This window comes from Microcebus murinus, chromosome 6 (genome assembly GCF_040939455.1).
Source record: "Microcebus murinus isolate Inina chromosome 6, M.murinus_Inina_mat1.0, whole genome shotgun sequence".
Taxonomy (NCBI): domain Eukaryota; kingdom Metazoa; phylum Chordata; class Mammalia; order Primates; family Cheirogaleidae; genus Microcebus; species Microcebus murinus.
The window spans coordinates 11,724,024-11,749,041 of NC_134109.1; the positions used below are offsets into that span (position 1 = coordinate 11,724,024).

Here is a 25,018-nt window from a genome sequence, read left to right on the forward strand (position 1 = left end):
ACTTGGTAGAACTGGTCGTCCCATTCTGATACATTTACTAATGTGTCACAATTCGCTGGAATAAGCAAGATGGTCAGACAAGTTACAAACTTCAAGCTACCAGACGCCCAGCGCCGGGCCGACAAGCAGAAATAACGCGCGCGCACTCCGCCCCCCAAGGCGGCCACCAACGCGCCTCGGCCCGCCCTGGCGCGCGCGCCTACGTAGGGCCACGTGACTCCGGGCGCGGCGACGGCGGGGGCGGGCGGGGGCCTGGGCCGGCTCCGCAGCGCCGCGCAGGCGCCCCAGGGCCGCGCCGAGCCGAGCCCCTCCTGCTCCCTCTAGGAGTCAAAATGGCGGCGAGGGGGACCTGGAGCAGTCCGGGAGCCTGAGGCACTGACAGGAGAGGAGAGGGCGGCGGCGACGGCAGGAGGAGGATGGCCGGGGTTGCCGGCGCGGGTGCAGATGGCGGTGCTAGTGGCGGCGGCGGTGGGGGCGACGGCAGCGGTCCCAGCGGCGGCAGCAGCAGCAGCAGCGGGAGGAGCCTCCGGGGTGAGTGTCTCTCGGTGTCTCTGAGGCTGTGGAGCCGCGGCGCGCCGCGTCCCGGTGAGGAAGAGGCTGTTCCTGGGCGTGGAGGCGCCGGGGCTGGGGCCCGGCCGCCGCAGGAGGCGCTGAGGCTCCAGCGGGGAGGGGGGAGTCCGTCTGCGGCTGAGGCGCGGCGGCGCCCGACTGGCCGGTCCCTGTGTACTCGGAGGGGCGAGCTGGGCAGCGCGCTGTCGTCCCGGGGGTAGAGGCGCGAGGTGTGGCGCTCAGGGTGGGGAGAGCTGCCCGAGGTGGCCGCGGCTGCGGCCGCGACCTAGCCGGCTCCGGGCTCTGAGGGGCGGGACCCGCCGCTCCCAGGACGTGGGGAAACCGCTCCCAAGACTCCGGCGCGCGTTTGCGCGGGTGCGGGGCTGCGAGCGCCCTGGGGTGGGCTTGGGAGCGGCCGGCGGCGACAGGGAGGGAGCAGGCCTGTGGACGGCAACTCCCAAGGGGAGAAGTTAGATTGTCTGGCTAAGTTCCTGTTTCGGGATAAAACTGGAATTGAGCCTTGACAGGTTGGGAGAGAGACAATACCGAGTGTTTGCTAAAGATGAGGAGGCTGTACTTGTTGGAGTATTGAATGGCAAAAAGTATGCATTTTTCAGTGCCTCATCATTTGCATAGCTGTTTACTAGCTTTACCCGGAGGATAAGAACTTTCTTATTTTTGGAGAAACTCTGAGGAGTGTTGTTTCTGCTTTGAACTACTGTGGTACCTATTCACATACCAGCACAGATTATAACTACTCTGGAGTAGGGCTAATTTACGGAAGCAGTCTTAGTTATCTTTACCAGAGCACTGCTTCCTCTGCTCGAACATCTTACTGTAATGAAGAAATAAGCATTTTTACAGAATTCCTTAGCTTTTTTCAACTAACAGTCTTTCCTCTCTGAATAGCATCCATTTCTTTTAAATTGCCGAAATTAATTCCTTCCTGAAATGTGGAAGATTTTTCCTTTACAGGAATTGTACATTGTTAACAGCTCCTGTGATTAGGCTTGTCCTAGAATTTTGTAGTCAGAAAAACCTTTAGATAGTGACTGTTGTTTAGATCTGAGAAACTAGACCCAGAGAGGTGAGTGACTTGCCATGGGTCCTACAACTGGTGAGGGATTAGACCACAACAAGGAGGGAATTCTTTTCACTACGCTCAGCTTTTTATTCTTCATTGATTGCATTCTTCACCACTACTACCTATCCCTATCCTGAGGTATTTGAGCAATAAAGATGCAAGCAGATATGAGAGAGCCTGTCTCTGATTCTGAAAGCTACCTCAAGTAACTGATGAAGATTTTTTTCCCAACCTGAATTTAATAAAAACAGATTGATATTTCATTTGGAGTTTCCATAGGCCCATGATTACATTTTGGCCCAATTATAGTTTGGCTCATTCTTGCATGAATTCCATAAAACCTATAGGTCAATATTCTCTTCCACAGAACCTACCTACTGTATTGTTCTGTATCCCAACACTAGTATTTAAACAAGTTACTTGTATCAGACTCTAATTTTAGGATTTTAAAAAAACTTGTTCTCCAGGTTATACTGCCTAGTTTCCATGTATCTTCTTATTGATTCACAGTAATTTTTTATTTATTTTGAAATCCCCTTTAACAATACAGATTCACAGCAGTTTTATTTGTATTATAGTATATCACAGGTTAACTTTCACAAGTACAATAATGCCAAAATAATTCTGATTTCATATTCTAGTTACTGAAACTCACAGATCTAAGATCTGTTTTATGTTTTGCGTTATACTAGTACTATGGGGAAAAGGAAGGAAATATAATACATAGCCTTTGCCTTCAGGTTCTTATTGGAAAGATCAGATGTACCCACATGAGTCTCGAAGATAATCTAGTGAGTTCTAATACAAAGAATACTATAGGTATTGAGGGTAGAGAGGGATGAGTTAGGCCTCAGAAGTCTAAAGAACCTGAAACACTTGGGACTTGAGCTGGCCTATGGGAGTTTAGGTTTACAGAGGTTGGAGCAGTTACTTTGTGAAGGAAAAGCAAGAGTATAAAGTGAAGATTAGCTTTGGGGGAGGGGAACAGAGGGAAAGTAGGATGAGTTGACAAGTAAATTTCTTTGAGAGAACATTTTCCTTAGGAAACATTAGTCATTTGGAAAGATACCTGTCTGTCGAAGAGTTTGAGTGCTGAATTGAGATTTGGATTTTTATCCTCTTATGCAAGATACAGGGAGCATTTGAAAGTTTGGAGGCCATGAATTAATGTGATAAACCAGCAAAGTGAACCTGTAAATGATCTACATGTTAAAGAAGAAAATGGAATGAACCAGAGAAGACAGTAGCTGTTGCAGTTAACTGAGTATGATGAAAAGGATAGAGTCAGTAGGAAAGGATTACATAGCAGGTATACACGTGTATGTGCTTATTGTGGTAAAATAGACATAAAATAAAATTTATCATCTTAACCATTTAATGTGGTGAAATATACGTAAAATAAAATTTATCATCTTAACCATTTTAAGTGTAAAATTCTGTGACATTAAGTACATTTACTTTGTGCAACCATCACTACCACCTATCTGCAGAATTCTTTCATCTTTCCAAACTGAAACTCTGTATCCATAAACACTAACTCCCTATTTACCCTTACCCCAAGTCCTTTGCAACCACCATTTTATTGTCTGTTTCTATGAATTTCACTACTATAGGTACCACATGAAAGTGGAGTCAGAATATTTGTCCTTTTGTGTCTGACTTATTTCACTTAGCATAATGTCTTCAAGGTCCATCCATGTTGTAGCATGTGTAAGAATTTTCTCTCTTGTTAAGACTGAATGATATTCCATTGTATGTATATACCACATTTTGTTTATCCATTCATCCATTGGTGGACACTTCAGTTGCTTCTACCTTTTGACTATTGTGAATAATGCTTCTGTGAACATGGGTGTAAAAGTATCTGTTCAAGTCTCTGCTTTCTTTGAGGTATATGCCCAGAAAATTTTATATTTCCACCAGCAGTTCACAAGGGTTCCGGTTTCTTTATATCCTCACCAACACTTATTTTCTGGCTTTGATGATAGCCATGCTAATGAGTGTGAAGTGGTATCTCATTGTGGTTTTGATTTGTATTTTACTAATGATTGGTGATGTTGAGCATCTTTTCTTGTACTTATTGACCTTTTGTATATCTTCTTTGGAGAAAAATCTATTCAGATTCTTTCCCCATTTTTAAATCAGGTTGGTTTTTTATTGTTGAGTTGTGAGAGTTTGCTATATATGCTGAATACCAGTCCCTTATCAGACATACGATTTGCCAGTGTTTTCTTCCATTCTGTGGGTTGCCTTTTCACCATGGTGATAGTGTCCTTTGATATAGAAAAGGTTTTGATTTTGATGAAATCCAACTTAGCTAGTTTTTCTTTTGTTGCTTGTGCTTTGGGTATCATATTCAAGAAATCATAGCCAAATCCTATGCCATGAAGCTTTTCTCCTATGTGAACTTTTTTTTTTTTTTTTTTTTTTTGAGACACAGTCTTGCTTTGTTGCCCAGGCTAGAGTGAGTGCGGTGGCATCAGCCTAGCTCACAGCAACCTCAATCTCCTGGGCTCAAGCAATCCTGCTACCTCAGTATCCCGAGTAGCTGGGACTACAGGCATGTGTCACCATGCCTGGCTAATTGTTTCTCTCTACATATATTTTTAGTTGGTCAATTAATTTCTTTCTATTTTTTAGTAGAGACAGGGTCTCGCTCTTGCTCAGGCTGGTTTCGAACTCCTGATCTCCAGCAATCCACCCGCCTCCGCCTCCCAGAGTGCTAGGATTACAGGTGTGAGCCACTACGCCCTGCCTTGTGAACTATTTTTCAAGTCACATATAACTCATGCACAGAAAACTAAAAAGTAACACATTTTTCATTAAATTTGAAAGGATTGTTTTTTTCAATGTTTTTATTCTATTTTCGTAATAAAACACCATGGCCCCAAGGAAAAAAATTTTTTTCTAGTGTGGTAGTCAGTGTGTGAACTATCGTAGCTTTATAGCAACTTTTGAAATCAAGAAGCCTGAGGCTTGATTTTGTTCTTTTTCAAGATTATTTTGTCTGTTCAGATTCCTTGAGATGACATGTGAATTTTAGGATGTATTTTTCTATTTTTGAAAAAAAAAAAAATGCTGTTGGGATTTTTTAGGAAATTTTATTGAATCCTTAGATTGCTTTGAGTAGTGTTGTTATCTTAACAATATTAAGTTTTCCAATCCATGAACATGGGATGTCTTTCCATTTACTTTTATCTTTTCTTTTTTTGAAACAGTCTCGCTTTGTTGCCCAGGCTAGAGTGAGTGCCATGGCGTCAGCCCAGCTCACAGCAACCTCAAATTCTTGGGCTCAAGCAATCCTTCTGCCTCAGCCTCCCGAGTAGCTGGGACTACAAGCATGTGCCACCATGCCCAGCTAATTTTTTCTATATATATTAGTTGGCCAATTAATTTCTTTGTATTTATAGTAGAGACAGGGTCTTGCTCTTGCTTAGGCTGGTTTCAAACTCCTGACCTCTAGCAATCCACCTGCCTCGGCCTCCCAGAGTGCTAGGATTACAGGTGTGAGCCACCGCACCTGGCCTGTCTTTTAATTTCTTTCAGCAGTGTTTTTAGTTTTCAATGTAAGTCTTTTGTCTCCTTTGTTAAGTTTATTCCTAAGTATTTTATTCTCTTTGATACTGTTGTAGATAGGATCTTTTCTTAATTTCTCTTTTGGATTTTCCATTGTTAGTGTATGAAAATGCATCTCATTTTTGCGTGTTGATTTTGTATCCTGCAACTTTGCAGAATTTGCTTATTAGTTTTAGCAGTTGTTTTGTGGACTCCTTAGAGTTTTCTACATAGAAGATCCTGTCACATGCAAACAAAATTAATTTACTTCTTCCTTTTCAATTTGGATGCCTTTTGTTTCTTTTTCTTACTTAATTTCTCAGATAGGGCTTCCAGTCCTTTGTTGACTAGAAGTGGCAAAAATTCCCCAGGTCACTTCATCAACATATAATAAAAAAGGTAAAAAATTCAAAAGAAATAAATTGCTTTAAAAAAATTAAAAATAAATAAATAATCCTCGACTTGTACCTGATCTTAGAAAAAAAAGTTTTTGGTCTTTCACGATTGCATTTATTATTAATAGCATGTGGGTTTTTTTGGTTTTTTTGAGACAGAGTCTCACTTTGTTGCTCAGGCTAGAGTGAGTACCATGGTGTCAGCCTACCTCACAGCAACCTCAATCTCTTGGGCTTAAGCAATCCTACTGCCTCAGCCTCCTGAGCAGCTGGGACTACAGGCATGCGCCACCATGCCCGGCTAATTTTTTCTATATATATTTTTAGTTGGTCAATTAGTTCCTTTCTATTTTTAGTAGCGGTGGGGTCTCTCTCAGGCTGCTTTCGAACTCCTGACCTTGTGCGATCCACCTGGGTTGGCCTCCCAGAGTGCTAGGATTAAAGGCATGAGCCACCATGCCCGGCCAATAGCATGTGTTTTTCATATATGACCTTTATTATGTTGAGATGGTTTCCCTATATTGCTAGTTTGTTGAGTGGTTTAGCAGTTATGTCTTAAGAAAAAAAATCATTTGTGGGTACTGAAAAGAGAGTTCCTAGCCTGGTGAGTGAGAAAAATCTGGTGTTACTACAGAATGATATATTATTGCCAAGCTGGTGCTTTAGGAAGCATTGTACATTTGCAGTCCCATTTTAGCTGAAGAAAAATATTACTATAGATATTTAGTGGGGAAGACTCACATTAATCTAATAATCATACAAATAATGTGCCTGAATAACTATAGTAGAATTTTGCTCACAATTGTATTTCCAGCATCTGGCATAGTACCTGGCACATAGGTGCTCACTGAAGTTATTAATTGACTCAAAAAGCAGAAGACTAGGTTTAACCCAATAAACTTAAAAGCATATCACTTTTTTAATGGAAATATTTTTATTTAAAACCATCTTCATTGTTAACCTAGTCTTGGTACAGTGGTAATAAAGCAAAATCACATTTTTCCACTGTAGAAGAATTAAGCAAATGACTTTTTCTACAAAAGTATTATTTGTAGTACAGTATTATTTGTACTTATTAATTATAGTACTTGTTAAAAGTAAGGTCACATTTTTCTTTTTAAGTTGATGCTAGTGGAAGTTTCAAAGGTAGGCATAATTTAGAAGAAACTTTTTAAGTGCCTGCTGATTCCAGATTTATTACTTTATTAATAAAAATTTTGACAGGCTGTAAATTTGACATTACAAGTTGAGTTGAAATGCTCTTACTACCTCAAATAATATAGACACTTTAGAAACATAATGTACCGAGTTTTATAAATTGACATTAAATCTATGTCATTGTGTAACATTATGTGAACATTATGTTTAAGTTGTAATAGATAGGAATCACTTTAATCCAAGACACAGAACATTCTTTAAATCACAAGATTCAAAACAGTTTCCTTTTTTGAGCATTGTTGGGGTTTTTAGATATAATCGTGATTTGATAGAACACTGGACTGAGAATCAAATCTTCCTTTAGATTCTGACTGATGCTTATAGTTTTATGATCTTAAAGCAAATGACTTAACCTGTCTGAAGCTTAATTTCCTCATCTGTTAAAAAAAAATAGGCATAGAAATGTCTTATTTAGCAGCTTTTCCACCTTGTATGTACTTTTCTATTCCATCCTTTCCCTCTCTATTGCCTCTACCTTATTAGTCTGTACTACTTATCGAACAACATACCTGCTAAGTCTCTTGACACTTGTTCTCCCACTCTACCTCTCCATCTTTGGCTAGTCAGGTATGTTCTTAAAGAAACCAATTGGAACATGTTATTTCCCTACTTTAAAAACCTATATTCACTTTTCATTGTCCATAAAGTTCAAATTCACAGGAGTTTGTAGACTTTGTACAGCCTTAGGTTTCCCATCACTCTAGCCATATTAAGCTGTTTCTTATTCTCTGGCTTCTGTGTTTTTCATGTGTTTATCCCAGTGTTTGGAGTTCTCCCTATTCTTTGTCAGCTGTTAGCTGCCCATCTACTATTTTCTTCTTTCCTGATAAAATCTGCTTTTGTTCATGCATCCAGAAGACTTGTAGAAGGTGATTTATCACTAACTCCAAGGATAGATTTTGATTAGTCCAAACTATAAACTATTATTTTATTTGTACCAGTCAGATTTGAAGGAGACATTCTAGGGGAGAGAATTCTTTCCCCTCTTGTATATGAACAAGGGAACACAAGGCCCCTATTACCACCATCTGTCTTGTGACCACAGGGATGAAGCATTTCCTAAATATGGCAGAGCAGAGACATAGAAAGAATCTGAATCCTTGATAACATCATTTAGCTACTACATATTGTACTGGTTCAGCCTTTCCTGCCACAGGACTTCTTATAACAGATAAATTTCTTACTGTTTAAGCCAATTCTGTGGAGTTATTTGCTGTCAAAAATCTCCTTATTAATATAGTCCTCTTTATTTTTCAAGATCTAGTGTTATGTTATCAATACTTTACCAATAGTCATATATTCTTTTGGAACTTTGCACCTCTGTTCCAGCCCTTATTGCATTGTATTATAATCACTTGTATGTCTGACTCCTCTACATGACTCTGGAGTCAGAGGTTCTGGGTTGAACCAAAACATAAAGGATGTAGCACAATATGTGGTGCATAATAAGTATTCAGGAAGTGAGTTGTTAGGATGAAATAATAACATGATAAAGGTCTTTGTAAGTAATTTTTAAATAAACATGAGGTATGTTATAGTCTTCAGAATGAAAATGGAGAAACCAATTAGATCAGTCATTGTTCTTTGCTTGTATCTAAAAATGTTCACTTAGATAAAAAAAAAATGTGACAGTCTCCTGGCCATAGTCCCTTATGGAAGGAGCAGTAATGAATTGTGCTGTATTGTCCTGTTTCCTTCCTTCCTTTTTTAGCGGGAGACTTCAATGCCAGAACTAACTTCAAGTATATACAATATGTGCCTTTTCCTCCTGTGTTTTGAAACACAGGGATGTTTTGTCCAGGTTTTATTTGTGAATGATTCTTTAGAGAAAAATTCTATCATATATTTCATAAGACCTAATTATTCTTGTCTTCAGATTTGCCCAAAATATTTCTTGCTTGCTTGAGATTAGACATGAGAATTTTCTTTTTTTTTTTTTTTTTTTTTTGAGACAGAGTCTCGCTTTGTTGCCCAGGCTAGAGTGAGTGCCGTGGCGTCAGCCTAGCTCACAGCAACCTCAAACTCCTGGGCTCGAGCAATCCTTCTGCCTCAGCCTCCCGAGTAGCTGGGACTACAGGCATGTGCCACCATGCCCGGCTAATTTTTTATATATATATCAGTTGGCCAATTAATTTCTTTCTATTTATAGTAGAGACGGGGTCTCGCTCTTGCTCAGGCTGGTTTTGAACTCCTGACCTTGAGCAATCCGCCCGCCTCGGCCTCCCAAGAGCTAGGATTACAGGCGTGAGCCACCGCGCCCGGCTGAGAATTTTCTTATAAGCAAAAGCCTTTGTGGCGGAACTAGATAAATTTGTAGTGAATATTAGTAATAGCCTATGTCAGAGAAGTCTCATTATAGCCCTAATTACAGAGTCATAGTTCTGTCACATGATTCAACAATAATGTCTGATAAAAGAGTGAGGATGGGGAAGAAGAGTTAGAATTTACAAACTAAGTATACTTCACCGTTTGTTGGCTTTAGTCAAACAAATTAAACAGTAATTTGTAGATTTTTTCCCCCTGAGACCGGTCTTCTATGTTGCTGAGGCTGATATTGAGCTCCTTGGCTCAAGTAATCCTCCCACCTCAGCCTCCAGAATAGCTGGGATGACAGGCATGTACCACTATACTCAACTTTGTAGTTATTTTTAAGACAAGGGAAAGAGGAACAGAGTATCTAGAAATTTGTGATGTCAGGTATTGGATGATTATGAAAAGATGTATTTGACTATGAAGAATCTTATTGTTTTGACTTTTTTATGTTAGTTACTAAGGCACATTTAACCTACCTGTGCCTCAAATGAGAACATTTTCATTCATTTAAATATTTTCCGAGCACGTACTATGTGCTGATATAACAATAAACAAGACAGTCCTAATTTTTGCTCTAACGGTGCTTAAAATGTAGTGGGGCAAATGGCAAATAGGTGATTATAATGTAGAGGAAGCATAAATCAATGGAGATGAAGAACATGTAACCTCCTTATGCCTTAGTTTTCATATTTCTGAAGTGAGTAGTATCATCCTCCTCAAGGTTCTTGTTTGACTAATTAAGGTTAACCTATATAAAAACATTTAATATGGTATGTGAAACATAGATGTTCAGACATACCTCTTTTCCCCATCAACTTTTGAAAATTAAATAATGCTTCTAATGCTGTTTGGATTTCAGCTCTTGATTATTTAAGCCAAGATCTCTCTTCTGTATTTTTTTTTTTTTTTTTTGAGACAGAGTCTCACTCTGTTGCCTGGGTAGAGTGCCGTGGCATCAGCCTAGCTCACAGCAACCTCAAACTCCCCTCCCGAGTAGCTGGGACTACAGGCATGCACCACTATGCCGGCTAATTTTTTCTATATATTTTTAGTTGGCCAATTAATTTGTTTCTATTTATAGTAGAGATGGGTTTCGCTCTTGCTCAGGCTGGTTTTGAACTCCTGACCTTGAGTGATCTGCCCACCTCAGCCTCCCAGAGTGCTAGGATTACAGGTGTGAGCCACCACGCCAGGCCCTGGGCTAGAGTTGTTAAACGTCAAGTAATTTATTCTTGTAGAAATGATACCAATGATATTGAGTCATAGCTGAGAGTACAGAGAAAGGAGTAAAGACCAGGAGCAGAGCCTTGGGACAGCCAATGTTTTAGTAGTGAAAGAAAATGGGGTTATAAATGGAAAAACTGTAACTATGTGGTGTCCTGAGGGAAGTGAATGTTTCAAGGAAAGTAATAATTCTAAATATCATGAAGACATCAAAGAAGATAAAAGCTGAGGAGAAAAACATTCAATTTGGAAAGTTTCAGTAGGAATAGGTTTGCATATTAGTATGTCCAGCTTGATTTAAAACAGAGGTTAAGAGGTAGAATGTTGAGAGTCGAAGACCAGAACATAGATGACTTTTAAGAAATTGAGTAGTAAAAGAAAGGAGAGAAGACTGTAACAATACTCACAAGTATTGAGGTAGAAATAAAACTTGTTGGCTTCAGTCTTATCAGTGAAGCAGGAAACAAGGTTATCTGCTGAGGGAGATGAATGAGCAGAAGTCTGTGAAAAATATTTGAAACAACTGTAGGAGGAAATTCAGCCAGAGTTAAATGAGATCCAGTGAAAATAGTGGGCCAGGCGAGGTGACTCACGCCTGTAATCCTAGCACTCTGGGAGGCCGAAGTGGGCGGATCTTTTGAGCTCAGAAGTTCGAGACCAGCCTGAGCAAGAGCAAGGACCCCCCCCCCCCAAATAAAAATAGAAAGAAATCAGCCGAGCATAGTGGCACATGCCTGTAGTCCCAGCTACTCGGGAGGCTGAGGCAGAAGGATTGCTTGAGCCCAGGAGTTTGAGGTTGCTGTGAGCTAATCTGATGCCATGGCACCCTAGCCGGGGCAACAGAGTGAAACTGTGTCTCAAAAAAAAAACTTAATTGTCTATATTACATAGGCATTTTCTCCGCTTGCCACAGCAATATTATGATCTCTTCACCATCTTGAGCTGTCCCTTTATCTCTGCTCAATTAGTGTTAGAATAGCAAACATTTTTACTATTCCATTCATACATTCAACAAAATTTATTGAGCACCTACTATATGTGCTAGACACAGTTCTAGGCACTGGAGATACAACAGTGAATGAAACAAAAACTCCAACCTTATATAGTCTACCTTATATTGAGGAAGAGAAAAGGGTAACAGAAAATCAACAATTAAGAATACATGTTACTTCCACTCCTAGGTATATACTTAAGAGAAATGGAAACATAGGTCCACACAGTTTGCACACAAATGTTTATAGCATTACAGCAGCATTATTCATAATAATGAAAAAAGTAAAAATAACTCAAATGTTCATCAATGGATGAATGAATGAATAAAATAAGTAAAATGTGGCATCTAAACAATGGAATGTTATACAGCAAATAAAGAGGAATGAAATAGTACTGGTACATGCTTACAGTATAGATGAACCTTGAAAACACTGTGCTTAAGTGAAAGAAGCCAGTCACCAAAGACCACATATTATATGATCCCATTTATATAAAAAGCCCCAAATCAATAGAGATAGAAATTAGATTAGTAGTTGCCTAGTATTAGGAGATTGAGGGGAAATGGAGAGTAACTGCTAATGGTTTGGGGCTTCTTTTTTGGAGTAATGAAAATATTCTAAAATCGTGAAGTTCTGTGAACATATTAAAAACCAGTGTTAAAAACATTTTTTCTTTGATCTTTAAGGAAAGTTGAGTGTAACTGAGATCACATTAGCTAGAAAGGGAAGTTTAATAGCAGTTCAGTTGTCTTAATGTTCTATAAGTTTGGTACCAATTGATTTCATTTGCTCTGAAGAGAAATTAAGAAAAACATGGATGTAATAAGGAATGCTTGGGGAACTATATTAACTGTGTGAGTTAGTTTCTTACATTGGGTCTGGCATGGTGGCTCACACTTGTAATCTCAGCACTTTCAAAGGCCAAGGTGGGAGCATCACTTGAGCTGAGGAGTTTGATAGCAGCCTGGGCAACATAGTGAGATGCTGTCTCTACAAAAAGTAGAAAAAGTAACTGGGTGTGACACAAGAGAATGCATACATTCCTTAGGAATCAACAAGATGCCACACCTCAAGGTTGAATGGTTTATCAAAACAAACATGCAAAAAGGAATTGTGAGTTTAAATATGTACATTTCTTAAAACAAATGTGTTGAATATTCCTAAGTGCTGTGTAGAAAGCCCAAACATGTAAAGAGCAGAGTGCTGGAGTAGGGGTAGAGATCACTATTTTATATAGAACTATCATGGAAGACCTCTGCTAAGGTGACAGCACACAAAGAAGTGAGGGAATGAGCTATTTAGATATCTGGGTGAAGAGTTTTCCTGGTGGAAGGATAGCAATTACAAAAGCTCTTTAGGTGAGAAAATGCTTGGCATGTTTTAAGAACACCAAGGAGAGGATAATATTTAAAGTAGAGCAAGCAAACAGGAAAGTGATACGAGATGAGTTTAGGAGACACTACGTAAGCATAACAGAATTTTCACAGTATATCTACAAGAAGAAAATGAGAACATATATTCCAAATTTTATATACTATATTTTCAGTTATGAGAATTGTTTCATGCCTTTATCTCAGTGAAGTTGAGTTGGCTATATTAATGAAGGCATTTTTCAAGGAGAAATCTAATAGTGCTTTAATTTTATTTTGGAATTGCTTAACTCTATTAAAACAATTTATTTGTGTTTACATTAAGAATGGAGCCAAATAAAAACATTTTTGGCTAATACTTGATTTAAAAAACTTAAAAGTGTGACATATATTTATAAAAATGTAAATACTGAGGAAGCTATTGAGAAATTATTCTAGTATACTTTTTCTATATTTTTCAGTTGTGTTTAAAGTTTATCAATATTTGATAACCTGATTAGCATCTTAGATTTTGTGTCAGTGTCATAGGCTAGCACCCATTTGCACTGTTGCACTTTTTAGTATTTGAAGCATCAAAGCCTTTAATACCCCCTCTTACGTGCTAAACTTCTGGAAGCCTCAACTTATATAAACACTTGCAAAATTATGAGTAAGTAAACTTTTAAAATATCAAAGTAAAATAAAAACAGGAATCCCAGAGCTATAGTTATTATAGAGCTTACTTATTTTATTGCTACTTGAAGATGGAGATTTCTTATTTTGACAGTGTTTGGTCATCTGACCATTTATTTTCTAGATTGCAGTCAGAGAACAGAAAGGAAATAATAGAAGCTTAGGAAAAGCAATTTAGAAAGGTTTAATATAGTATTTTAGATATCAGACCCCTTGATGGTTAAACAGAAGTACCTACAAATAGTGGAAAAATAACTCTGTCAGTTAAGCACAGAGGCCTCAGGAAATTCAGTAAAAAGTCAAGTCTAACACTATACACCTCAATGGCTACCAGAAGCATTCTCTAGTAATCTGGAAAATTTATCCTTTATACCACCAACTAATTGAGTTATCTTAATATTTGGAGTTTAATAAAATTTTAAAAATTAGTACACTGAATTACTTAATAATCATGCTATAAACTCTTTATCTTATGTCTGCTTTCTGTTCTGATAGAAGAGCATAGTCTAATTTGGAGATTGCAACATAAATTAAAAACTTTCTCAAATGTTGTCCTAACTACTTGTTTATATATCAGTTTGGTTTCTGATGTAAAAATGTTTAGAGCAAGAAGCATGAGGCCAGGTGTGGTGGCTCATGCCTGTAATCGTAGCACTTTGGGAGGCTGAGGCAGGAGGATTGCTTGAAGCTCAGAGTTCAAAATAAGCCTGAGCAAGAGTGATACCCCTTCTCTACAAAAAATTTTAAAAAATTACCTGGGCATGGTGACGTGTGACATGTGCCTGGTCCCAGCTACTTGGAAGGCTGGGATAGGATGATCACTTGAGCCCAGGAGTTTGAGGTTGCAATGAGCTAGGTTGAGGCCACTGTACTCTAGACTAGTGACAGAGCTGATCTTGTCTCAATAAAACCCCCCAGAAGTGACTGACAGAATTGATCATATGATAAATTTAACAATGATAAAAGCTATCATAGTTTTAAAAGGCCAGTATGAATATTCTCCATTGATATTTTCACGTTACTATAGAAAGTGTTAGGTTGGTGCGGTGGCTTACGCCTGTAATCCCAGCACTCTGGAAGGCTGAGGCAGGAGGATCTCTTGAGGTGGGGAGTTTGAGACCAGCCCGAACAAGAGCAAGACCCCATCTCTATTAAAAAAAAGAGAGAGAGAGAGAGAAGGTGTCACAAATTAATGAAAAAAGCCAAATAGAAAAATGAACAAAGAATATAAAGCAACATAGGGACTAATAAGTATATTAACAGATTGAGTTTCACTAATAATTTTTTTTTTTTTTTTTTTTTTTTTTGAGACAGAGTCTCGCTTTGTTGCCCAGGCTAGAGTGAGTGCCGTGGCGTCAGCCGAGCTCACAGCAACCTCAAACTCCTGGGCTCGAGTGATCCTTCTGCCTCAGCCTCCCGGGTAGCTGGGACTACAGGCATGCGCCACCATGCCCGGCTAATTTTATATATATATATCAGTTGGCCAATTAATTTGTTTCTATTTTTTTTATAGTAGAGACGGGGTCTCGCTCAGGCTGGTTTTGAACTCCTGACCTTGAGCAATCCGCCCGCCTCGGCCTCCCAAGAGCTAGGATTACAGGCGTGAGCCACAGCGCCCGGCCCACTAATAATTTTTTTAAAAGATTAAAATAACAATAGGATCATTTTTCCTCTACAGATTGCAAAGATTACTAATGCCTAGCATTTTGGACATTCTCATGCAGAGCTCATAGGCATATAAGCTGCAATTTATCTGACAGTATGTCTCCAAATTAGAAATTTATATACCCTTTAAAAAAAAGAACTAGGCCGGGCGAAGTGGCTCACACCTGTAATCCTACCACTCTGGGAGGCTGAAGCGGGAGGATCGCTCAAGGTCAGGAGTCCGAAACCAGCCTGAGCAAGAGCAAGACCCCATCTCTACTAAACATAGAAAGAAATTAATTGGCCAACCAAAAACTTATAGAAAAAATTAGCTGGGCATGGGAGCGCATGCCTGTAGTCCCAGCTACTCGGGAGGCTGAGACAGTAGGATTACTTGAGCCCAGGAGTTTGAGGTTGCTGTGAGGTAGGCTGATGCCAGGGCACTCTAGCCTGGGCAACACAGTGAGACTCTGTCTCAAAAAAAAAAAAAAAAAGAACTATATATACCCTTTAGCCCAATAATCTTACTTCTTGAAATTTATTCTAATCAAGAAAAAACCTAAACAATCCCCTTAAAAAGTGGGTAAAAGACATGAACAGAAGTTTTTCAAAAGAACACAGACAAATAAATGGCCAACAAACATATGAAAAAATGTTCAATATTACCAATCATCAGGGAAATGCAAATTAAAACCACAAGGAAATATTACCTTACTTACCCCCATCAGAATGGCTATTACTAAAAAGTCAAAAAATGATAGATGATGGCATGGATGCAGAGAGAAAGGAATGCTTATACACTGTTGGTGGTACTACAAATTAGTACAGCCTCTATGGAAAACAGTATGGAGTTCCTTAAAGAAATAAATACAGTCTTACCATTCCACCCAGCAATCCCAATACTGGGTATCCACCCAAAGGAAAAAAAGTGATTTTATCATAAAGACACTTGCACTTGAACATTTATTGCAGCACAATTTGCAACAGAAGTACCCATCAGTTCTTGAGTGGATTTACAAAATATGGAATGTATTTATCATGGAGTACTACTCAGCCATAAAAAGAAGTGAATTAATGTCTTCTGCAGTAATTTGGATGGAACTGGAGACTAATATCCTAACTGAAGTATTTCAGGAATGGAAAAACAAACACCAAGTATACTCTCTAATAATTTGTAACTAGTTAATGGCCACACATGTGAACAGAGAAGTAAAAGTCTTTGGAAATCAAGAGGGGGGAGGGGAAAGGAGGGAAGATATAAGAAGTGACGTGACCTAATAGGTACAATGAACACTATTTGGGTGATGGGCACACTAATACCCTTGACTTAAGCATTACAAAAGCTATCCATGTAACACCCATGTGCACCCCCTTAATATTTTGATATTTAAAAAAATTATTCTATGACACATAACTTAGAGTACGCAAAGATACATGTAAAAAGCATTGTGGCACTGTTTATAATATTTGAAGAATTGGATATGACACACAATATGAAGTTGGTTAAGTACATTATGGCATATCTACACAATGCAGCTCTATGTGGGGCTTTTTAAAAGCCAAAGTAAAATTTTGTGTATGGCCATGTTTTTACAACCCTGATATATTATGTTTTATTTATTTATTTTTTATGAGACAGAGTCTTGCTTTGTTGCCCAGAGTGAGTGCCATGGCGTCAGCCTAGCTCACAGCAACCTCAAACTCCTGGGCTCAAGCAATCCTCCTGCCTCAGCCTCCCGAGTAGCTGGGACTACAGGCATGTGCCACCATGCCCGGCTAAGTTTTTTTCTATATATTTTTCTATATATTTTCTATATATTTTTCTATATATTAGTTAGCCAATTAATTTATTTCTATTTATAGTAGAGACGGTGTCTTGCTCTTCTTGCTCAGGCTGGTTTCGAACTCCTGACCTCGAGCAATCAGCCCGCCTTGGCCTCCCAGAGTGCTAGGGTTATAGGCATGAGCCACTGCGCCCGGCCTGTTTTTATTTATTTTTAAATATTTTGTTTTTATTTTTGCACGGCTAATTTTCCTTTTTTTTTTTTTTTTTTTTGTTTTAGTAGAGACAGGGTCTCACTCTTGCTCAGGCTGGTCTCGAACTCCTGACCTCAAGCAATACTCCCACCTCTGCCTCCCAGAGTGTTAGGCTTACAGGCATGAACCACCATGCCCGAACCCTGATATATTATGAAATGTAAATAGTTTTTTATAGAACTGTCTGTAAAATATCATATTTAAAACTACTTAAAGTTAATTTATGACAAGATCCTAGAAAAGTGAAATAGAAGGAGGCAGATTTTAGGGAATTGCCTTTTCTCTATACTCTGATATATGTGGTTTTTTTTTAAATTTTTTTTCTTTTTTTTTTTATTTCGGCATATTATGGGGGTATAGATTTTAAGGTTTCAATAAATGCCCATTTCCCCTTCTCCCCCCACAAGTCTGAGTCTCCAGCATGACCATCCCCCAGATGGTGCACATCTCACTCATTATATATGTAATACCCGTCCCCCTCCCCCCTGCCCAATACCCTATTACTGTAGTACCTATGTGACCACTTAGGTGCTGTTCAGTTAATACCAATTTGCTGGTGAGTATATGTGGTGCTTGTTTTTCCATTCTTGGGAAACTTCACTTAATAGTATGGGTTCCAGCTTTAACCAGGAAAATATAAGATGTGCTATATCACCATTGTTTCTTAGAGCTGAATAGTACTCCATGGTATACATATACCACATTTTATTAATCCATTCTTGGATTGATGGACACTTGGGCTGTTTCCACAGCCTTGCAATTATGAATTGTGCTGCTATAAACATTCAAGTGCAGTTGTCTTTTTTGTAGAGTGTCATTGGATCTTTTGGGTAGATGCCCAGCAATGGGATTGCTGGATCAAATGGTAGATTCACTTGTATCGCTTTAAGGTATCTCCATATTTCTTTCCACAGAGGTTGAACTAATTTGCAGTCCCACCAGCAGTGTAGGAGTATAGAATTTTTTTATTTCCATCTTGATTTCTTCATTTATGAAGTAATCATTTAGTAGGAGGTTGTTTAATTTCCACGTTTTTGTGTAGAAATGTGAGTTTCTGTTAGAGTTGATTTCTACTTTTATTCCACTGTGATCTGAGAAGGTACATGGTATGATTTCTATTTATTTAAATTTCTTGGGATTTACTTTGTGTCCTAGGATATGGTCAATCTTAGAGAATGTCCCGTGAGCTGATAAGAAGAACGTATATTCAGTGGATTTTGGGTAGAATGTCCTGTAGATGTCAGTCAGACCCAGTTGTTCCAAGGTTTTGTTTAGGTCCATTATTTCTTTATTAATTTTCTGTTTGGAGGATCTGTCTTGTGCCGTCAGTGGGGTGTTGAAATCTCCGGTGATTATGGAGTTGCTGTTAATCCATTTGCTTCGATCCAGTAAGGTTTGCTTTATGAAACTGGGTGCACCTAAGTTGGGTGCATATATATTTAAAATTGTTATCTCTTCTTGTTGAAGTGTGCCCTTCACCATTATATAATGACCCTCTTTGTCTTTCACTACTTTTGTTGGTTTAAAAACTAAATCGTCTGAAATTAGAACTGCCACACCAGCCTTCTTTTGGCTTCTACTTGCCTGGAATACTGACCTCTACCCTTTTACTTTTAGTCTATATGCATCCTTGCAGGTTAGATGTGTTTCCTGAAGACAGCATATATTTGGCCTGTATTTTCTTATCCATTCAGCCAGCCTATGTCTCTTGAGTGGAGAGTTTAAGCCATTCACATTTATTGAGAGAACTGATAGGTAAGGTAGATTACTGTTCATTCTGTTGGGTTGGGTGTTGTTGCTTTGATTTCTCTCTTGAGCCATTGTATTATCTGGCCTTTAATCTTTGGGTTTTGGTTGTTTTTATATTCGTGAGTTTTTATTATGGGGTTCCGTGCGTAACACTGTTTTGAGTACTTCTTGTAGGGCTGGTCTTGTCTTGGTGAATTCTCTGAGACTTTGCTTGTCTGAGAATGTCTTTATTTCTCCTTCATATATGAAGCTTAGTTTTGCAGGGAATAAGATTCTAGGCTGGACATTGTTTTGTTTCAGAGAGTGAGAATGGGGCCCCAGTCTCTTCTTGCTTGTAAAGTCTCATTAGAGAAGTCTGGTGTTATTCGAATTGGCTTTCCCTTATATGTCACTTGCTTCTTTTCTTCTTACAGCTCTTAGAAGGGCTTCTTTATTTGATATTTTGTTCAGTCTGATGACTGCATGTCATCACGTCTTCCTGTTTGCATTGAATCTCCCAGGGGTTCTCTGAGCTTCTTGAACTTGTATATCAAGATTTTGAGCAAGGCCTGGGAAATTTTCCTCTATTATATCTTCAAATAGCTTGTCCAACCCTTGAGTGTTGTCTTCTTCCCCTTCTGGTAACCCTATGACCCTCACATTAGGTTTCTTCACATAATCCCACATCTTTTGTAGGCTTTGCTCTTTTCTCTTGTTTCTCTGCTCTATCTCTGTGACGGTTTTATTTAGTTGGAGGATGTTATCTTCAATCTCTGAGATTCTTTCTTCTGTTTGATCTACCCTGTTCTTGAGACTATCCACTGTATTTTGTAGTTCCCTGAATTGATTCTTTATTTCCAGGAGTTCGGTTAAAGTTTTCTTCATTGTGTCTATTTCTTTAGTGAACTTTTGTTCTAGGTCCTGGAGGCTTTTGGTGGTTTCCTTGTGTTGGTTAATGAGTTGTTGCAGTTCGGTGAGTGTTCTTATGATCCACATACAAAATTCCTCTTCTGTCATTTTGGTTGCCTGATTTGGGTTGGTGTCCGTTTCTAGGGGGCTGGTGCTCCTCTTTGGGGGTGTGTTTTCCGTTTGGTTCTTCATATTTCCTGAGTTCCTTCGCTGATTTCTTCCCATGTCGATCAGTTGTTGTTTCTTTCCTTTAGGTTTTTGTGTGGGTATTCACACGCCTTGTTTAGTTTCTGAGCCGTTAGGTGGTGTCTGTGGGTGAGATTCGACCACTCCCTGTATAATGAGTCAGTGAGTGCCTTGAAAACGCTGTGCAGGATGCCATCCCTGTCAGTAGGTGGTGCTTGCTTGGAGGAACAGGCTATGCTGTTGTTTTTGTGTCCTGTTATCAGCTCTTGTTCTGGGCAGAGCTGGGTTGGGTAAGCCTGCCCTCAGGCACCACCAAGGCGTCAAAGTTCTGTTCTCTGCTTCCAGGGAAAGCTGTCAGGGCGGGGCTGGAATGGTCCTGCTCAGCCAGAAAGTCTGCGTGTGGGGGTGGGGCTGTCTGAGACCCGCAGTCTGAAGCAGGCCTCGCTTCTTTCCACCCTCCCCAACTCCGCAGCTACTCCTGGGCCTCTGCCAGCAGGCCAGACCACACGCCACCAGGCCTCCCCGGATTGTGATGCCGGCGGGGAGGTTCCCTACGCAGAAACGCTGCCTGGGATGGGCACACGGCCTCCTTTTGGTGGGAGGGTTGCCCTCTAGGACGCTGATCTGCCCCTCGAGGCACACACACCTCAGCAGGCTGTTCACAAATATCCCTTCTGTGCTCCGGCCAATGCTAGACCTTGGTGCGCGGGATCTAGTCTGCAGGTCCGACCTCTGGGTCCCAGAGTTCAAACTGTATCCCCACCAGGGAGAGGAGTTCCGGTCCCAATTCACCCACAGGGAGCCCAAGCTGGGTCTGTGTCTCTCAGCCTCTGAGTCGGCACTGTTCTCCTGGGAACACCGTGCCAGCAGCACCTAGGAGGGCTGGCGGGTAGGGAGCTCACAGTCTGAGTTCCCCTTAGTCAGCTCTAGGGTCCCAAAAGGGAAGGTCCCGTTCCCTGGAGGTGCCTCTGGCTGGTGGCTGTATTGTCTCTCTGGGCAGCCGCAGGTAGGGTCGGCGGAGGCGAGAAGGAGGCAATATGGCGCCTGCCGCGCGGCTCGGGTCTGTGCACACGGAGGTGCCCCGAGGGATTTGGGAGTCTGGTGTGGCATCCGCTACAGGCTCACCGCTAGCTGGTGGCGGCCGTCTCTGGGTGGTGTCCGCAGGTCTCTCCACCCGCTGGGGAGCCCACCAGCAGTCCCAAATGCAGGGGAGGGGAAAGGTGATTTACCCTTCCCGCTGGTCTCTGGGCTGCTCCGGTGGTCTCAGCCTCCAGTTCTCCTCCGCAGCCTCCTCCCTTGGAGTCTCCCGGGGTCTCAGGTACCCCTCCTTCCGGCCCTCGTCTGCTGTATGCTCGCCTTCTTGCTTCTTTTTTCTAATTTCTGCTAGAATCTGTCTTTTCTGCAGAGACACTCTTTCTGGCGGTGTTTCTCGTCCGCCATCTTGATCCTCCTCCTGATATATGTTTTTAAAAAGTTTAAACAACAAACATGTTAAATAGGGAAAAATAAAGATTCTGGAGTGGGTGAACAAGAGAACATTTAGCAAGTATGCTCTTGCATATTATGATTTATATAGTGTTTAAAATCCTTTCAAGACTCAACAGTATAAATCCCAACTTTGTAAACTCTCTATTAATAGATGACAAAAACATTTCTGGGGAAGAGGAGGAAACAGAGACCATTAAGATGCAATAATTATGTTTTTCCAGGTCTTTAATAAAAATACTAAAATTACATCTTAGTTTTGTAAAATAGCAAAACTATATGAGGGAGATGGGGTGGCAGTAGGGAAGAAAAAGGAAGCACATTGACAGCAGTGCATGTGTACTGTCACCAAATAATATAATTAATTTTCTTTTCAGATTAGGTACTCCCTTTGAAAATGAAAATATTCTTAAGAACATGATTACTTTTCATCAGAAATATAATTAAACATAAAAGTTGAGTATTTAGGTATTAATATTTAAACTTCGATAAAACCAATGGTCTGTATTCTTTATTCAAAAGAAATATGTGGGCATGGGAAAGAAAATAACTTGGTCAACGATTCAGATCTCTGTAGCTAATCATCATATTTGGAAAAAGCCTTTAATATATACTTAAATTTAAACTAATTCATATGCTGCTGTATATTAGTGAAATAATTATAACATGGTTCACTTTTACTTTTTGTTTTTGTTGCCTATACTAAATATTTGCCATATCTATTATTGAATAACCTTAAATATTGATATGTTACTTTTAAGTTTTAATACATGTGAATGCATAATAGTTTTTAATTTTAGGATTTAATATAAATTTAATTTTCATAAATGAGAAAATAGCTACATTTAAAAATTATTTCTCAGTAATTATCTTTTTATGATTTCTTTACTGATTTGGGTTTTCTTACTGTATATGAAAATGATGATCTATAAGACTTCCCCAGTAACTATTCCTAGATTGTTCATGACTCCTTGGAGATTATCTATTTTAAATCATTTAAACAGCTAAGAGAACACATTTTAGACTATACTAAATATGCGTTTGTAATTGATATTTTATTTAAGAAATATTTCATAACTATAAATACTAAGAGAAAACTAAGAATACGTAGTTTCATTTTGGGAGAAGTCAATCAAAAATTCAGATACTTCCCCCCACCAAAATAAATTGAATCTTTTCACCAGAGCCAAAGTTCTAAGAACCACACTCACCTTCTCATTTCTCTGCATTCTTTCCCTCACTTTTTAGTTTGAAAAATTCTTATGGTTACACTTAAAAGAATATTGCATAGGTTAGTGGAATGTGATGACGTACTTTTATATTGTTTTTAAAATGCAGTTTAATAGGGGAAAAAAGTATCAGCAGGGGACTGACAGCTGTTTTAAATTATAATGTGTTATTTTAGAAAAAGCCCACATGGGCTTTAAATTTTCAAAGATTCTCCTAAGAAAACTCTAACAAGTAATCTTCATTTGCAGGAATGCAATGGAATTTTACAGAAAATGTCGATTTAAAAGATATTTAATGTAAATACAAATGTTTTATGACTTGGCTTTTTGATGAGGGGTAAGGGAAAATACCATTATTACACATTATTTTGAGCTTCTAACTACAGGATCACATTCTGTTATTTATAACAGAAATTCTAAAAGTTCTGAAAATTATTTGGATGTGGTGATGGCAAACATTAACATGACCTGGATTCATTTGACAGCAAAACCTAACATAAACTACCATAGTTAAGTCTAAATATTTAACCCTTTGCACTCGGATGTCGAGTGTGACTCGACACGGTTAGCAAAAATTATAGAGATTATAATTACTCTTTGAATGTATCAATTTGAAATATAAAAAAATCCAAGTAAATAGTTTGTATGAAAAGAAACTTCAGTTTTTTATTCTACTGCTGTGCTTTGTAAAATCTGGGGTATTTAAAAATTAAATCCCAAGTAAGCCGGGCGCGGTGGCTCACGCCTGTAATCCTAGCTCTTGGGAGGCTGAGGCGGGCGGATTGCTCAAGGTCAGGAGTTCAAAACCAGCCTGAGCAAGAGCGAGACCCCGTCTCTACTATAAATACAAAGAAATTAATTGGCCAACTGATATATATATAAAAAATTAGCCGGGCATCGTGGCGCATGCCTGTAATCCCAGCTACTTGGGAGGCTGAGGCAGAAGGATCGCTCGAGCCCAGGAGTTTGAGGCTGCTGTGAGCTAGGCTGACGCCACGGCACTCACTGTAGCCTGGGCAACAAAGTGAGACTCTGTCTCAAAAAAAAAAAAAAAAATTAAATCCCGAGTAGAATAAAGGAATCGAGAAAAAAGCAAGCAAGTGCAAAGGGTTAATATACTTTACTGAAAAAATTAATTTGTTTGATTATAGGGTGCTGTGCCAAGTCTCACTGGAGATGTTTTTATATATATATATATATATATATATATATATATACACACACACACCATATTTTATATATGTTTATATATGCCATATATACCATATTGCTTTCTTTCAGAAAAGATAAATGCAAAAAAAAAAAAAAAAGACGAATTTTAGAACATACTGGGCTTCAAAGGTTTCTACTTGATAAGGAATTACAGACCTGTAATTTTTTTTTTTTTTTTTTTTTGTGAGAGAGCCTCACTCTGTTGCCGGGGCTAGAGTGCATCAGCCTAGCTCACAGCAACATCAAACTCCTGGGCTCAAGCAATCCTGCTGCCTCAGCCTCCCAAGTAGCTGGGACTACAGGCATGTGCCACCATGCCTGGCTCATTTTTTCTATATATTTTTAGTTGGCTAATTAATTTCTTTCTATTTTTAGTAGAGACAGGGTTTCACTCTTGCTAAGGCTGGTTTCAGACTCCTGATCTTGAGCGATCCTCCCACCTCACCTCAGCTTCCCAGAGTGCTAGGATTACAGGCGTGAGCCACCTCGCCCAGCCTGGACCTATATTCTTAACATTCTTTAATTGGTACTTTAAACTGGTGGTGAGCATTAAATATATATTTTATTGGTAGAACTAAGAGAGACAGTATAGTATGTAATCACTCTATAGTTTTATTCTGTAGATATTTAAATATCAAAAATAAGGGGAGAATACGTGAAAAGTACAATAAGCTCACTTATTACCTATAGGTATTAACTAAATAAAAATGTGTTACTTAAAATTAGTAATATACTACTTTAAATGCTGGGAGAGAGACAGGAGGAAGAAATTACTAGCTAATTTCAGTATTGCTTGTAGTAGAGAACCAATGGATAATAGCCAAAAAGAAGGAATTTGGGGTTTTATATCAAAGAATAAGCAAAGTCAACATTGGGGCAGATAGGGACAAGGATAGACAGCAATAGACAGTGTGGAAATAAAACAACAACTCATGAAAAAGCTCTTTGTAAACTGTATATCCCTGTTCTGATGTAAGATACTCCACCTGTAGTCCTTAAAAGGAACTTTAAATTGGAGGTAATGTTAAAAAGAGAGAGAGAGAGAAAAGATGTCATTGCTTTTTTGTTTTAATGTTGTTGGGTTTTTTCCCCTTTTTTTAAATGTGGTTTCAAAATATATAAAATATTTACCATTTTAATCAGTTTTAAGTGTATAGTTCTGTGACATTAAATACATTCACATTGTTGTGTAGCCATCACCATCCATCTCTAGAAC

General features: G+C 39.2%; 1 protein-coding gene across 2 annotated transcripts in view; it reads left to right on the forward strand.

The window, feature by feature from the left end:
- The first annotated feature begins 394 nt into the window (after positions 1–394).
- Positions 395–25,018, forward strand: part of BTBD7 (BTB domain containing 7) — an 84,863-nt gene continuing 60,239 nt past the window's right edge. For both annotated transcript variants that reach the window (XM_076003754.1, XM_076003755.1), the window contains exon 1: positions 395–531. The gene's annotated coding sequence lies outside the window, so the exon portion shown is untranslated. The remainder of the gene's footprint in view (positions 532–25,018) is intronic.